At 46.5% G+C, this 12935-nt stretch overlaps 1 protein-coding gene across 1 annotated transcript in view; it reads left to right on the top strand.

The window, feature by feature from the left end:
* Positions 1-11253: 11253 nt before the first annotated feature.
* Positions 11254-12935, top strand: part of F13a1 (coagulation factor XIII A chain) — a 183814-nt gene continuing 182132 nt past the window's right edge. The window contains exon 1 of the mRNA XM_004628451.2: positions 11254-11324. The gene's annotated coding sequence lies outside the window, so the exon portion shown is untranslated. The remainder of the gene's footprint in view (positions 11325-12935) is intronic.

Here is a 12935-nt window from a genome sequence, read left to right on the forward strand (position 1 = left end):
AGGAAGGTGCCACTGTGCAACCTCCGCAGGAACAGGAGAGCCCCAGAGAATGGACTGCCTTAAACTGGGGCTCCCTCCACCTGCTTCTGGAAGCCTCCTTAGAAAAGTGTGGCAAAATGCCTGTGGGGCAGTCTGCTCAGGAAACCTCCTGGGAGCGGGTTTCCAGGGATAACGGCAATTGTGTGAAAGCTGATCCATTTTCTCAACACTCTTATCCAAAACTTTCCCCTGGTCCTCTACTCTGACAACTTCCTGATGGAGATTTCGAATGGAAGGTTTTCCATTCACTTCCATTAGAAAGAGATCCCTGTGCATACATGCCCACCTATATAACATAGCCAGCCATTGTGAATCTGATCCCCATAGACCTGCATGAGGACTCCTACCCCAAAATCACTGCAAATGATTAACAAGTTTAAAAGTCACTTCCTGGGCTGGGGAGATGGCTCAGTGGTCCAAGTGCATGCCTGGAAAGCACAAGGGCCTGAGTTTGATCCTTAGTACCACAGCTGTGCCAGCCACTAAAACCATGAGCACACACCTGTTATCCCAGTTCTGTGGAGGCTGAGACAGGAGGATCCCTATGAGCCTGAACTGCATAGTGAGACCCTGTACCAAACAAATAAATAAATGAGTATTTTTAAAAAATCACTTCCCTATAATGCAAGCATACAGAAAAATAGCAGTTATTAGAAAAAGTGATAATATTCATCTTGGAGGAGTAGAAGTTGATCAATGAACAGCCACTACTATTGGTGACAACTATTTAGAGCTGACCTCATACTGGGGACTGCACAAAGTATTGTATGGGTTCTTCTTTCATTCGTGTTCATAACCCAGTACAGGAGACGTTATTATGAGCTCTGCGTTACAGGCAAGGGGGAGTAACCCACTCAAGGACACTCAGGTAGTGGGTGAGGAAGCCTAGAATCCAACTCCAGCTGCTCTACCACCCTTGGGAACCCCCCGCGTCTTCCACTGCACGTGCACACCCATGTGCACGCACCAGCATCTGGGCAGCACACTTGAGGTTTAGTGAAGTCAGCATTGTGTGAACAGCAACTGAAAGATCTGAGGTCAGTTGTGGCTTCCAATTTCCACTGCTTTTAATTAATACATTTGTAATAACTTTGTGGAGTTATTATTGAGTGTCACTTTAGTTGAGCCTTCTCATCAGATGTGTTACTATCTTAGTACTGTTTTGTAGCACTGGGGGTTGAACACAAGACCTTTGCACTGAGCTACATTCCCAGCCCTTTTTGTTTTTTATTTTGTGCCAGAGTCAAGTTGGTAAGTAGCCCCCAGCCTGTGTTACTCTTTGCCTTTTTTTCCACAGTGTTTTTTTTTCTATTGTTGAATGCTTTCTCTCTAGCAAAGTAAGATGTGGAATATGTAAATGTGGAGTGTTTTAATTCCCTTCAGTGGTTGATAGCAAGAGGAATGGAGCTGAATAAAACTCAGCAGCTCTCACCATGCAGCCGTGCTGTATGACAATGAGCTTTTGTGTGTTATGTGTACTCTATGTGAAGGGCATCTTTCCCCACTCTGGATGTCTTTAACGTTTTACATTAAGATCTCTCCCCTCTAAGCTTGAAAAAGTCTTTGTATGAGGTGTCGAGTTCTAGTTGGTCTTTGTCATAGTTCTTAAAATCTTTTCAAGTTTAAAAGTACCTTAGAGGGGGCCTGCCCCTTAGCTCAGTTCTTTAAGTGGCTGCTTCAACAAAGCAGTCAGGCTCAGGTTGCTGTGGTTCGATCCCCACAACTCAAGCCAGCCAAACCTGCCCTGAAGGCATTTGGAGCAAAAAAAAAAAAGTGCCTTAGAGTCTCTTTAAAGAAACTCTAGTGGGCTTCAGGGGCATTGGGGGCAAATGGAGAGTTTGCTGGTCTAACTTGCCTCCACGACAGTGACCGTGACTAAGGCCTTATCTCTGGGCTTCTGTCCTCCCCACAGCCATGTTTACTCATTACACACTCACACTGTTGTACATACACACAATCTCGTGCAGAAATCACATTCAGGGGACATAGGAACAGCCCTCTGCAGACAGACCCAGGGACTCACAGTGCTACACACCCGCATGTATAGAGGTGCATGTTCGCCAATGCACCTGGACACACACACTTACAAACAGTTGTTCAGTGGGTATCTCTTTTTGGTTTTCCAAGGTGGAGACATTCTGTAGGTTGATTGTCCAGTAATGTAAATACACACTTCAGAATGGAGCCCTTAAAAACGGTTACAAATAGTCCATTGTGTGTTATGTGTACTTTATGACAATTTTTAAAAATTATATTTAGAAAGACAGTGATGGCCACCATTCATATGTGTGTGCACTGGTTAGTTGTTGCTAGGAAGAGGACAGCTGTCATCTACTGGCCTCCTGGGTGGCCATGCAGGAAGGGAGCAGCCCAGCGACCCACCTATGGCTCTTCAGGAAAGTAGACTGAAGGTGACTGTGGAACACTGGCAAGAAAGAGCTATGCCTAGGGTAAGTTAAACAAAGAGCAAACACCTGCCATCTGGAGCTGTCCATGGTATGGTTTGACATCTTTCCCCAAAGAAGAAAAAGTAATCAAAAAAACAGCAGTGGGCAGAAAAAGTCTGAGCAGTGGTCCTGTCTTCAACTCCAAGTTTTATTTCAGTGGCAGCTACAATGGAACTTTATAAATTCTTTCTTGTGGCTTTAAATGTCATTGCCATTCTTTGTAAAAACTCCCCTGAGAGTTATATAAAGATGTGAGTGGGTACAAAGGGCCACTCACCTTTGCCAACTGCTCACGACTGTGGCTGGAATATGACTGTAGAAGCTTCCCCCAACCTCCCATCCTTTCTTTCTCCAAGACACCTCCTTCTGGAGTGGAAAGTTTCCCTCCAACTCTACCCGTGTCAAGGGCAATGGAGGGGAAGAGATATCCCCAGAGATGGAGTCTGATCATTCATGTCAGAGGGCTGGGCATCTTTTTACAAGGCCAGTTGTTATTTATATCCACTCACCTCCCTCTGGAACTACAGCTATAGCTAATAAAATCAAGGTCTCATTCAGCTGGGAAAGCACAGTGGCATCCAGTTATGAATATGTTCTTTGTTTGTTTGTTTGAAATGTGAAATTGTGCATGTAAACCAAATAGAGAATACTGAAACACTCACTGCCCAAGAAAATAGTGTGTTTCCTGTAAATTGCAGAGTAAAAGATGGTGGCTTATTTACAGAGAAGAGCATCGAGATCACAGAAGAAAAAAACCTCAGAATTAAAGGGTCAAGGAAAGAGAGCCCAGCATGCCTCTTCCCGTTCATCTCCTGTTTGTGCCCAGCTTCCACAGGTTGTTACACATTTTTTACAAGAGCCAGGTTCCCACAGTGGTAGACATCAGAGGTCTTGCCCTGTCCCTTGGATATGCAATGAGGCTGGCCCAAAAGGATAGTGGGATGATGACCGTCTTGACAGAAAAGCACACAACAAGCCCGGGCACAGGCAGTCAGAGGGAAACATGTCTGCTCAGAGGTCCCGTCTTGAGCCAGTGAGGCCCAGAAAGTGGAGGCAGGGCCGAATGGCTCCAGTGACCTTCACAAGAGAGTCCTTTGTTCCGGCCCATAGCTGAGGTCTCAACATCATGTCCTGAAAGGACAGGAGGGGCCGGCAGTGCCTGGATGTGAGCTGCCCTATCCCCAGGCCACCCTGGAATTGTCTGCCCTCCCCCTATTTCTCAGCTTTCCTGTCAGCAGCGAAGGTGTGCAGAAAAGTTACCATAGCAAGACTGAAAGTGGCCTCAGAAGGACCTGCTTGCAAGGTTGGCCTTTGGTGGGCATGGGGGACTTGGATTTCAGGAGTCTTCCCATCCTTCCCTAATCAGCAAGGGTGGTTCACTGTGCCTCAAAAAGTTGTATTTTGGGCAGACTTTTGTAGACTGGAAAAGGAGTCAGTGGAAGAAAGAAGGGAGGAAAGGGACCCTAAAATGCAACACTCTCTGATTTACATATGTACCATGTCTTCAAAATGAATGTCAATGTTATGTATCACAATTGCACACTAATAAAGAAATTGTGGTTCTCAATAACACTTGTTTCTCTTCAGAAGTTTGTGTGAGGCTCTCAGGATGGTGACCCTCTTGGCTGTGGAAGAAGGGGCCAGGACTCATGGCAGTCAGAGGGAACGAAAATACCCCCAGGAAGAACTCCAGGCAGAGTCTTACTTAGGTCCCCTGGGAGACAATGTGACACACGTGTGGTCATAACCCATTGCTGGGGGAGATAAATGTACCCTGTGTCATCAGACTGGGAGAGGACCCTTGGGAGCCTGGCTCCCTGTGCGCCGTGCCTTTCCTGTTTGCTGGTTTCAGTTGGTAACATTTTGCTGTAGAACGTCACAGCCTTGAGGACAGCTGTGACTCCTGTGTCCTGAGAGGACCTTGAGAACACCCACACAACACAGGAAGGTGGTGCTGACTCTGAAGACTGGCTCTCTCGGACCCCTTTTTCAACTGATTTTCAGAGTTCTGCAAATAGGAGACAATGGCAAAGCAGTGAGTGGCCCAACCGAGAAGCGGAGAACAGGCCAGATTTGTGCTTCCTTCTCTCCTGGCCGCAGACTGCATGTCTTGTAATGACTAAATCTCAGCTCCCACCAGACAGGCTCTTGGGTTCCAGTTCTTGCCAAATAAACTCAGCGCTTGCCCTGTGGTGACACGAATTCCTCTCCAGTATTGCTATTTGCACAGTTGACTCACCTTTCCCTGTTTGCTTTCTTGTCTCTTCTATCACCTCTGAATTAAATTCTCTCTCTCTCTTTCTGCCTCTCTCTGTCTCTTTCTCAATCTCTTTGTCTCTGTCTCTGTCTCTGTCTCTCTGTCTCTCTCTCTCTCTGTCTCTCTCTGTCTCTCTGTGTCTCTCTCTGTCTCTGTCTCTGTCTCTGTCTCTGTCTCTCTCTCTCTCTCTTTCTCTCTCTCTCTCTGCTAAAGATATTTTTGGCTTTTCTGCCTTTACCCCAACTGCTACATTTCCTCACTACCTACATGATGTCACCTGTACATGAGGGACGGAGTGTTCAGTGCAGAGATGAGCCACACCTTTTAGGCCTCATTCTTGGGTCTGTGCACCCAGGCTGCCTCTGTGCAAGCTAGGGTTTTTGGCATGACTTAAGGTTCAGTGTATGATCAGAAACTTTGGTTGTAACTTCTCAGTCATGAGGACCAGGAGACAGGGCTGGGTGCACAGCCAGGGCATGGTGCCTTTGACACTGCTTGGTCACGTGGAAATCTGTTGCCTTTGTAATGCTACTGTGTGGGTGGTTTGAGGGCACTAGAATGCTAAAAGTACGAGCAGTCACATAGCCACCAGTGAGTCTTACACCAAAAGCAATACTGTAGTGCTGCTTGTGAGTTTGACAAGTCTGAGCCTGATGCATAACTCAGACGGGAGCATTGCATCTGTATGGCCCACTTGGAAGGGTGCAGAGTTAATCACACTTCCCTAAATCCTACCTGAGTAAGGGACTCTAGGAGCCCTGGAAACTCAAGCTACCAGAATATAGTGACATCTTTACTAGGGTCTTTCTCTAGTCCTTCTCAAACATTATGGGGAGGATGGGTTTCGGGTAGTTAAATAGCCACCTGCCTCTCTGGGAAACCCTCATTGGACTTCCTACTCTGCTGGACCTAGCAGAGGTAGAGCCGAGCAAACAGTTTCCACATACTGTGACAAGCAAGGTGAACTCCTCACAAGGTGTCAGAGTCAGCTGTCCTGTCAGCAGGACACAACGCTCAACACCATGAGTTAATTTAACTCATAGTCTCAGGGGACTCAGCGCATAGTCACCAGGCTCCAAAGCAGAGACACCCTGGTGGAAGGGAACGGAAGAACAGAGATGCTTAGTTCATGGTGTCCAGGAAACAGCAGAGAGCAGTCTCAGAGATAAAGGAGGCAACACACTCCAAGAGAGGCCAAAGCCACAGTGCTATGACAGTCCTGGGGTGGGGGGTGGGAGGGTGGATCGCAAAGCCAATCCAATTGCCACTCCACAATAATTGCCATATTCCACCTTGTCAACTTCGTGTGCACGCATGTCTCCTTAAACTACACTTAACCTCCAAAAAAGAACAGCAGCAAGTTCATAATTCCACCTAACATAATACAATTATCTTGCATACAATCAAAAGCATAATAATCCATTCCCCAAAGTCTTAAGAATGTCAACATTTTTCTTTCTTTTTTTAAAATATGATACAGGTCTCACTACACAGTTCAGACTCATAGTGATCCTCCTGTCTCAGTTTCCCCAGGGCTTTGATTACAGGAGTGCACCACGATGCCCAGGCCTGGCATGGCATGCCTGGAGTTCCAGATGCCAGGGACTGAACCTGGGTCCTTGTGCTTGCCAGACAGGTGCTTAGACTGCTGAGCTATCTTTCTAGCATGAGAATGTCAGCATTTTTCAAAAGTCCAAATTCAAGTCTTCTGACAGTCAAGATGCTTTTACTGTAAAGCTCTGAAAAAATAAAAATCATGTTAGATAACTCCAAGGTACAATGGCATGGTATAAAGACCTCCATTCCAGAAGGAAGGAATAGGGAAGAGAAAAGAACTGGACAAAAATAAAATTGAATTCCAGCACAACAAGCATTATATCCTTTGGCTCCATGTTCCAAGCACACGGTGCTGAGATATGAGTTCCAGGCACTTGGGTGGTCCTACCTCTATGGTCTTGCTGGTTGCAACCTAGGTGACTTTTCACTTGGGCAAGCTCCACACACAGCCTACAGCTTCCCTTGGCAGACTTCCATGCTCTTGACATCTGTGACTTCTAGGGGTTTTCACTCTACTTTGACTTAATTCCCACAGCTTTACACACTCTCAGAGGAAGAACTCCTTACCTGGCCTTCCATATCTTTCTTTTACATTTAGGTGAAAGCCTCACTGATCCCATAACTCTTACGCTACATGCTACTAAAACCAGCATCAAATGCATGACAACAAGGTCTTTTCACTAGCATGGACACTAACCAGGCACCCCAGACCATACCAATAGCAGCCTCTAGATGCCTGGATAACTCAGCACAGTGAAATGAATCCTGGGAAACAAATTCCCCAGGCAACCCTTTTTGGGTATGGACTCAGAATCTTTTTCACTCTTTACACTCATTCACTTTGAGAGTAGAATGGGTGAGAATTTGCTGATTCCTGAGATTCCCTCAAGAGACCTTTCTTCTTGTCCCTGTACAAAGTACTTGGCTTCTTTCTATTTGTGTTAATCTCTTCCATAGTTTTTTAGACCTAATTTTACATGCAGCTCTTTCTGGGTCAAAATTTAAGGTTTTCAAACATTTATGTTTTGCTCTTTACTCCTGATTGTCATTTTAAAGTTGGTGAAAAGCATGGTGCTGGGGAGATAGCTCAGCAGTCTAAGCATCTGCCTGGCAAGCAGAAAGACCTGAGTTTGATCCCAGGTACCACATGCCATCCTGACTCTGGAACCCTGGTTGAGCAGTGCTGGCTACCTAAACCAAGCATGATGGCTCATGCCTGTAACCCCAGAGCGGGAGGCTGAGACAGGAGGATCTCTGAGTCCAAGTTGCTTGGGGAGACCCTGTACCAAATAAATAAATAAATAAATAAATAAATAAATAAATAAATAATAAACTTTAAAAAATTTGTGAAAAGCGTCAAGAAATACCCATGCCACATCCTGAATGTTGGACCACTTTGAAATTTCATGTTCCAAATCAGTCAGATCACCACCTTTAATCTCAGTCTCCTGCAGTGTTTCAGGACATGAGCAAAGCATTAATAATATGTTTTTTGCCAGAGTGTGACACTCATAGTCCAAATTTCAGTGGAGTTCTTGTTCTCAGTGGAGATTTCCTGAAACTGGCCTTCATTGTTCACATTTCTAGCTGAATTTAGGTCTTCTAAGCTCCAACCAGAACTGCCCATCCAGTTCTGCTTACAGCACTTTAAACCTTATCTATCTTGAATCTCAAAACCTCTCTACTCCTCTCGTGACTAGTGCAAAGTCTTCTGAGCCACATGGTCAGGCGTAAGCGCAGCAACTTCCCCACTTCTCTGGTACCAATTATCTGTGTTAGTCAGCTCTCCCATTACTGCAGCACAATACCAGAAACCCAAGACTTAAAATGTGAAAGTTTTGATTTAGTTTATGGTTTCAGGGTGTCTAGTACACAGTCAGTGGGCTCCAAGGCAGGCATATCATGGTGGAAAGGCAGGACAGAGCAAAGCTGCTGAGGTTGTAACAGTCAGGAAGCAGAGAAGGGCCAAGTCCAGAGAAGAAGGGTCAGGTCACACATAGACCGCACCTCTACGCCTCCATGATCCACCCAGAAGTGTGTGCCACCAGTCCCAGGGACAGATCCTGGAGCCAGTCAAGTTGACACTGTACCCTTACTGCCACTACACCCTTTTCAACTTCATATCCAAACACATCCTTCAACCATAATCTCCAAACCAGAGGTTGCTCAGGGCATCTGAGTGACTTAGACCATGAGATCTAAGTGATAAACAAGAAACTATCTGTGACAGAGAACAATGGGGAGAGGAGTTGTCTCTGGCAAGAGACGCAGAATATGATGTTCACTATGACTGAAGCCAGTAGAAGCTGGGCCGTGGAGTGAAGCAGTCTGGGTGGAGAGTGGAAGGTTCCACCTGGAGAGGGAGTAGGGACTACATTGCATGGGTCTTGCGAATTGATGGTTGGAATTTATCCTAAAAGCAATGCTAAATAGCCACACAAGAATTTAGGCAAAGAATTTGATTTCAGATTTGAGCTCTGCAAAGCTCATTTTAACTGCGCTGTGAAAAATGGCCTGGAAGAGGACAGATGGATAGATTCAAGGTCTACTTAAGAGGTAAAAATAAAGGTATTTCATAAAAGATTGGATTTGAGGATTGAGGCAAAGAAGAAAGAGCTGTCAAGAATGATGCCCAAAAGCCTGGGTTGGCAAGTAAATATAAGTAGTGCGCATTGAGATGACCCACTCCTGAGGTGGACCAGAGCCTCAGGAAAGCTCTCCGTCTCACTAACGGTATGGTGAATGTGAACTGTCACAGAGTGTGACAGAAGGTGGCTGGTAGGTAGTTAGGTAGGGGAGCCTACCGCTCTAGGGAAGACCAAGGCTTGCAACAGATTTGGGAGGTGTGAGGAGAGAGACAGAAATTGAAAACCATTACCCAGGTAATCAAGGGAGAGCACCTTCAAGGGGAGAGTAGGAAATAGTATAGCGCTTCCAAAAGTTGGAGCACATGAGAACTGAATTTTTGGTTTGTGCACAGACCTCTGGACACTGCTGTGGCTTGGATCCAGCTTCTGTCCTTTAAAACTCATGCTGAAATTAAATTGGGTCTTTGATGTAACAGTGTTGAGAAATTATAAGAACTTTAAGAAATGATTTGGCCATTCAGAGGGATTCATATACCTCTCAGTGGACTAAGTTAGTTACCATGGAAAACTGGGCCTCTTGCTTATTCTTTTTGGATCATGCCCGTCTGCTCTTCTCTCTTCCTGATGTACTAAGCCACAGCACAAGGCTCTTGTCAGAAGCTAGGAAAACACTAATTCCATGCTTTGGGACTTCCCATCTTCCAGCACCAGGAGCTAATAAATCTCTTTATAAGGAACCTAGTCTTGGGTATTTTGTTTTGGTAACAAAATGCACTAAGATGGTTTCAGTAGAATGGTGATGGTGGTGGTGTGTGTGTGGGGGGGTAGAATCTTGATCACAGGATTGTTTAGTAATAGAGGGGAGGGAGAGCAGAGCTTGGGCAATAGCCAGAGGGATTGTGGGTTGAGGGAAGGTTCTTACCTGTATTGAAGAGACTTGACTTGAAATTATGGCAGTGCTGATGGGAGGCAGCTGTGAGACAACAGGAGATTCAGGACTTATCTTGGTCTTAACCATCCAGCAGAAAAGTATAAAAACGAGGTATAAAAAGTAAAGCCATATTAATATGCTGATCTGTAAAAGGCTCAAGTCAACAACTTCTGATATTGCCAGTCCTACGGATAACCCACTACTATTATGGACTACTGCACTATATTGGATTATTTTGTTGAATTCACGCACCTACAATATTTAAATGGCAATGGAATACCCATCTCTGACAAAACTAAACAAAAAAAGAGGATACAAATGAAGGACCATTCTGTATCTGTACATACAAAATAGGATAGATACACAGCTGCTTTCTCTTAATTCAATGAGAAGCAAGATCTCTACTAATAGTGTTTGTGGCCAGGGTATCATGTCTGCATCTTGTACTATGAATAACCACTATGAAGACAACAATATGCAATGTATTAATTATTGAAACTGTCCTACTAATTGGTTTTGAAACTGTCTCATTGTTATTTGTTTCTCAATCATTTTTTTTAAAGAAAGAAAGAGAAAAAAACTTGGGAGAATTCCTAGCCAAAGACATATGTTATTATATAGAGATAGATTTAGATGGGTGGATAGGCAGATAGACAGACAGACAGACGGACATTCAGACAGATTTTTCTATGGCAGGGTCAAGTAGCTGAAAACAGTAAAGAAGGATAGAAATAACCATAATTGAAAATAGGAGTATTTGAAGATAAACTTGGAAACAAAAATATAGAAAATTTTAGAAAGAACATTTATTTTCTTTCTAACTTGTGAAGACACACAGAAGTGGTTTCCAGGGAGGACACAGTGTCATTTTCTGATCCTTGTGGCCCTGTGCAGGCTTACCCTTCACTGTCTAATGCTGGGCCAGGCTGCGCTGCAGGAAGCCTTGTGGTTAGGTGCTAACTGGCTCCCCGAGTGATTCAAGAACGCAGCCTTGTTTGCACAGGAGGGACTCATTGCTCTTACTTCATGCGTGGTCACAACTGTCTGTGTGACCTGTCTGCAGAGGGCAGGCCCGCCCCTCTGCCAGACCACACCAGCTCACTTGCGTGGCAAAGCGTTCCTTTGTGAAAGACCCTTCCAGCGCTGCCTGGCACTCTGGTCCTTCTCCTGTTACTCCCAGCAGCCTAGCAAGGGGGAGGCAGATCTGGGGGTGGGGGCAGGGAAGAGATGAGGAATAGGAAACCCAGAGCTCCAGAGGAGTGGGGAGGAGGAAGGGTCCCACCCAGTAACATGTGGGTTGGGAGAAACAAATAGAAAGTCCTAGAAGCCTCTGCTCTTTGAAGTGGTCAAGAAGGGGGAGGAGAAAACAGTGGGGGATGGGAAAGAGGGTGGGAGCCCTTAGCAAGTTATTTAAGAGCCAACTTTCTGGTTGCTTTTCCCCAAGTCTTTCTGAGGAAGTTCCCGGACTCACAGAGCTGCCCAAGCCCCCTGGCTGGAGCATACGGGTAAGTGGGCTGCCAGGTACCATTGCGTGCCCCAGGACACTGCAGCTCTGCACCCAGGTTCCCCAGGGAGCCCCAAGGGACTGCTACAGGACCAGGGAGGGGGACAGAGGCAGCCTCACTCCTCCTTCCCTTAACTTTGCACTGCGTAGCTCCAATTCTGAACCGGTCTGCTCAGTACTCTGCAAAGCCACCAGGAAAGTGCCACTTGCTAAAAAGGTAATAAGGGGGAGTAGGGGTTCACTCAAAGGCACAGCCCCTTTCTTCAGGGCCACAGAGGCTTGAGGGAGAGAGGGGGGCCACGTGGGAAGTTTTGGCTTTGCTCCTGTGCTTAACCCTCCCCCACCCCACAGCAGGAGCATCCCGCTTCCAGTCCCTTCCCTGGCCCATGATGCTGCCCACCTGCAGTCCTCCTGGGGCAGAGCTGGACCTGCTGCGCCTGGCTGGCACCTGAAGCCCCCAGGCCATGCCTTACCTGCCCTCTGCCAACGGACTACTGCCCTGCTCTGCACTTCTCTCCCCCAAGTGCTGTCTGCCCCTCAGAACCTGCCTTTGCTGCTTTCCAGACTATTTTTTTCCTGCCTTCTGCCCGTTCTTAAAGCATTTTCTCACCATTCACCCTCAGCTGCCAGAGGCGGCTGTCTGTAAACATGTGGGCAGGCACACACGGAGGTGCCCTCTTGTCTCCACCCAAGCCCCTGTGGGCTTCACCTTCAGTACAGTAGTTACAGCTATTCACCCCAGCAAGCTCCGTGGTTCTCAGCCCTGTTGCCATCCCTCTCCCCCAGTTTTTCAGAACAGTCTGATTTAGTTGACTCTATCAGGACGATATTTGGTCTCTGGAAGGTGTGCTTGGTTCCACGCTGGCAGGCATTGGGATTGGCTGATCCGGGCACTCCCGGCCACAAACAGAGTCCCCCTTCACTGGGTCTCTGTCCCCAAGCACTCGCTGTGCATGACCGTAGGGTGTGTGGTATTTGAACTGGCCCCTGGCCTGCACTGAAGGATCAGCAGGGCTCAGGGGCCAATGGCACCACAGACCAGGACCAAGCAAGTTAGAGCACAGGCTATTAGAGGCCCACTTAGTGGCCTCCCACCCACCGCCCTGTATCTCTCCAGCTTCTTCTCCGGGAGCTTCTGCCTCCAGTGCAGTTCCCTTCCTCACATGCACTTGAATTTACTTCTGACCTTGTCCTGCCCCTGCCTTGCCCCATGAGACTTTCAGCTCTCTTAGCAGAAAATTTGCCTTGTACTCTGGTGGAGCTCTCCCAAGTACCTAGACCCCAGCTGGCGCAGAGCAGCCCTCAAAAAATATCGGTTGAATTAATTGCAAATACAAATGGTTTGGAGGACAACACTTGTCTGAGCACGGCTGCCCGAATCTAATCTTAAAATGAATTAGGCCCTGTACATCTCCTTGAAATGGGTATAGGTACATCCAGATGGCAATAAACATCTAGGAAGATGCATTCCTTCCAGGACATTGGGGAAGGGAAAACTCTGCTCCCTAAAATCTATAAAGTTGCTCATTTCTTCAAAGAAACCCCCACTCTCTTGCTTTCCATGTGTCTTGACAAACACCAAAACTCCCTGAGACCCTTGGGGAGCCGTGCT

This window comes from Octodon degus, unplaced genomic scaffold, assembly GCF_000260255.1.
Source record: "Octodon degus isolate 3935 unplaced genomic scaffold, OctDeg1.0 scaffold00023, whole genome shotgun sequence".
Lineage (NCBI taxonomy): Eukaryota > Metazoa > Chordata > Mammalia > Rodentia > Octodontidae > Octodon > Octodon degus.